Below are 4514 nucleotides of genomic sequence, written 5' to 3'. Positions count from 1 at the left end.
GCTTTCTGTTTAATTTTATATATAAATTCATATGTATTCAGAAAATCACGTGAGCACACTCACATACACATATGTTTCTATTTATATATACATCTGTCTATATCTAGATACCAGCATTTTATAAAGGTTAAATTTATTTCCTGTAATTTTAATTCTATATTGTTTACAAGTCTTACTTTCTCTATTAATCTGTATCTCTTCCCCTCTCTCCGTCTTTATCTCTATTTTTATCTCTCTTTCTCCAATTATCCTTCTATTTTTCCCCACAATCTTTCTATCATCACTTTCATGCATTCTGTTTCTGTCTGTCTGTTTGTCTGCATGTCTGTCTACCTACCTCCCTATCTATCTATCTATGTGCAGTCGGCACCAAACCTATTCAGGGTTTAACCAGCTTCCTCTGAAGGAGGAAGTTTCATGGGAGTATGAAATTCACAAGCGGTCCCCAGTCGCATGTATATCCCCGTTAGGGGAGATGACGACGTTAGGTTTTTGCAACTTTTTGCAGGGAGGTGTCGACATCCTCCTACACACAGCACCTGGACTTCCCAAATTGGTCACCCATTTTAGTAATGACCAGGCTCAGCGTTGCTTAACTTCGGTGATCTGACGGGAACCGGTGTGTCAACGTGATTATGCCGTATCTATCTATCTATCTATCTATCAATCTATAATTTCGTTCCCTTTCTATATACCATCTTCTCTTCTCTATTATACCTTTCTCTTTCTCGCTGAGTTTCTTAACCGTCTAAACACGTAACTACGACACAGTTTGTCAAACTTCCATAAGTACCAATTCTCTCATTTAAATTCCTGTTCAACTGACAAGTGTTAAAAATCCCCTCCCTAATATCAACCATTTTCTAATGATTGATGATTAGAAGAATTATATCGTAAATATTTTACTTTCACGTAGAACCACTTTTACCTTTCAGTTCATCACCGAACAAAATACAAAACGAAAATAATCCACACTATCACGTTGAATAATGCATGAGCCATGAAACAGATAAGTTGAATTCTAAACAACAAAACAGAATACACACCAAGCAAGAGATATGCGTAACAGTGTGTTTTAGTAAACGACATCTAACAGAATTAATATAAACAATAAATATCAGGTCATCCCATAAGTTCTGTCCGAATTTTTACCATTTGTTTATAAACTGAGCGAAACTTAAAAAAATATTGTGTATACTGTGTAATTTATTACATTTCTATGTTTAGATGCATGTTAACGATTACAGTTATTTTTTACAGAACGATAAAATTTAAACTTGCTTGATTACAACTCTACTAATATGGAAAGGCCTTAGAATTATTTGAGGCATATCATACTTTATGAGTTCAAGAAAGGAAACTCAGTAGCCGAAGCGGTTAGAAATATTCAGTCAGGGAAAAGAACGTGCAAATGAAAGAACTTGCAGAAGATGGTTTGCGAAATTCAGACGTAGAGATTTCACTCTTGAAGATGAATATCGAACCGGACGTCCAGTTAAGTTTGATGATAAGTTTCTTGAAGCAGCTCTTAAAAAAACTCCTGCTTTATCAGGTGGGAAATTAGGCAATAGAAGTGAGTTCAAACCGTACACCTGTTCATCATCATCTTCAACAACTGTGAAAAGTTCCAAAACTTGAAAAATGGGTTCTTCATGAATTGTCCGAAAACAATCTAAAATCCCGAGTCGACATCTGCTCTTCTCTCTGTTCTTGCCAACTTGTTCCCCCTTTTTTTGGATAGACTTGTAACTGGTGACGAAAAATGGATCTTTCATCGAAATGTTAAGCATCGTAGACAAAGATAAAGAGTAAAGACCTCAGCCCAAATGAGAACTTCATGGAAATAAGGTTCTTCTTTCAATATGATGGGATTGCCAAGGACTAATCCATATTGAATTGTTACTACCTAATGCAACAATTAATGCTCACATTTACTATCAGCAATTAGAGCGTTTGAATCAATCTTTAAGGGAAAAATCGATAATGGGTGATGTTTCACCAGAACAATGCACGACCCCACACAACAGGAATCATCTCAAAAAAGATCGAAGAACTTGGTTGGGAAAAATTCCTCATCCACCCTATTCTCCTGACCTTGCTCCTTCAGACTAATATTTGTTTCGTGGCTTACAAAATCGTGCGAAAGGAACAGCTTTTGTAATGCAGAAAGATGTGGAAACTGACATTTGTGAGTTCTTCGAATCAAAGCCCAAAGGATTTTACAGTGATGTAATTAATAAGCTTGTTAACAGATGGAAGGAAGTCGTAGATAATCAGAGAAAAGTATTTTGATGAGTAAATCTTTAATAAAATGTAACATTTGGTCTTCTTTTCTTTATTCATAAATTCGGAAAGAATTTATGGGATAACCTGATAGACTAATAAATATCCATAATCAAAACATCATGGAACCAGGGAGGGAGGAATTATGTGAATATTAAAATGGAAGGAATTACTAACTAGGAAATGAAAGAATTCACAGATGTAGAAACAAAAAAGGTTAAACGCGTTAAGAAAATCATGAACGAGGATAATCAAAATTACAATTCCAAAGGAAGAAAAAATGGGTGAAGTTAAAAATAAAATTATAAATAAAAGACTTGTCTCCAACATCCTAACAGGAAGTACTACAGATTCAACTACTCAATGTCTGTTACGACTGAAAGTATGGTAAAAGGAGTGAGTACAGCAAAGCAGCTTGAAAGACTAGAATAGAATCCTGAATCCTAAATTTACAAGAAAAGTTGAAGCCATTAAGGAGAAAACAGTGCAGCAATTTTCACAGGAAAAAATAATAATGCTCTCCAAGAAAAACATGAAATCAGTATATAGTAGTAAAAGAATGAAGACGAAGAAAATAGTATAAACACCCTAGAAAAATAAACAAACTGAACCATTTGATGAGATATAAGTCACTTAGTGTGTGTGAGAGTTCCTTCCTCCTAGGTTCCGAAACGGCTGAACCTATCTTCTGCAAATTTCACACAAAACTCATTTATATGACTGGCAGTGTTCTTTAATATATTTTCTACAGAAATTCATCCGATAAGTATGAAAATCGAAAATAATCCGATCTTTAAAATAGTCTTTCTCTTATAGATAAAAAAGAAGAATTTTGACAGGATACTATTTTACGTTACACCGGTGTAACGTAAAATATTCACTTGTCAAAATTCTTCTTTTTTATCTATAACAGAAGAAAGAGTATTTTAAAGATTGTCAAACCAAATATCAGCTGACGTGATATTGTAAACAAACACAGATGGAATTTGATGTACGACATTATCATTGTTTTTTTATTTAATTTATTTATTGCAAATTAGTTTACCAGGCAAATTATTTCTCGTAATACATAATAATCAATAAAGGTTGATTCTATAATATTGCATACGGATTCTGCATAAATTAAAATATCATGTTTAAGCGTATTTTACGAGCGGGCAACGCCGGGTGGTCAGCTAGTATATATATATATATATATATATATATATATATATATATATATATATATATATATATATATATATATATAATTTCACTTTAAGTCTTTGTATGTGAACTACTGAGCTCTTTTAGATGATCACTCTATGTTAAGTGGACAAAGTCGATAGACTTAATGACCTTGTCTCGTGGGTGTTTGATATTAAAATGTCGATCACTGTATTTAATAGGACGTTCCTTTTATGTTAATTTAACGCTAAGTAATAAATGTTTAATGAAAATCTCAGGCGATGGACGTTTTTTTCTGAGTTGCTTAGTTCTCCATTAGTTTTATTTGTTCTTTCAAGCATTTCATGTTTAAAGCGAGACATGGTATATTCCATTTTCTATTTTTTTGTTGGAAAACATGTATTCACTTTTTCGTGTTCTTTCTCCTTCACACACACAAGCACACATCTTCTCTCTCTCTCTCTCTCTCTCTCTCTCTCTCTCTCTCTCTCCTCTCGCTTTCGCACACATATTTTCTCCCTCCCTTTCTTCTCCACCTTCTCTCTCTCTCTGTCTCTCTTACACACATTCGTGCAGTTTGCCTTTCTCTCCTTTTCTTTTATACCCCTCACTGTATTTAATTCTCCATTCCTATATATCCGACTTAGCTTTCAGTTCTCTTTACTGTCTCTTGATCTCTCTAGCTACCAACTAAATACGCAGACATTCTTAACGAAATTTCTGTTTATAAATGCAAATTATCTTAAATACATTCCCATTAACATATTCTCAAACCCGATTTATATATCCAGTGTTTTTAGTGGCGGCGAACTTTAAACAGACAACTCTTTGTTTAATTGCAGATCTGTTCCCTCTCGCTTATTTTGAGTTCAGCTTTGTTTGGCAATTCATCATTAAGAGACTGCCACTCCAGCAGCGTTTTGAAATAGCAAATGATACAAGCAATATACTGAGAAACATTGGATGAACGAATAATTTCACGAAATGGAAATGTCAAATGGCCACCACGTTCGTACGATTTAACTTCATAAGATTATTTTCTTTGAAGATATTTAAAGTCCTCT

The 4514-nt window shown here is 33.9% G+C and overlaps 1 pseudogene; it reads right to left on the bottom strand.

The window, feature by feature from the left end:
- Positions 1-527: 527 nt before the first annotated feature.
- Positions 528-646, bottom strand: LOC145246244 (5S ribosomal RNA; annotated as a pseudogene).
- Between the last annotated feature and the right edge of the window lie 3868 nt (positions 647-4514).

The sequence above is a fragment of the Euprymna scolopes genome, chromosome 23, assembly GCF_053919585.1.
Source record: "Euprymna scolopes isolate OS-2025 chromosome 23, ASM5391958v1, whole genome shotgun sequence".
Classification (NCBI taxonomy): domain Eukaryota; kingdom Metazoa; phylum Mollusca; class Cephalopoda; order Sepiida; family Sepiolidae; genus Euprymna; species Euprymna scolopes.
The sequence above is the reverse complement of the archived record's forward strand: the minus strand, read 5'-3'. Positions and strand labels throughout refer to the sequence as shown.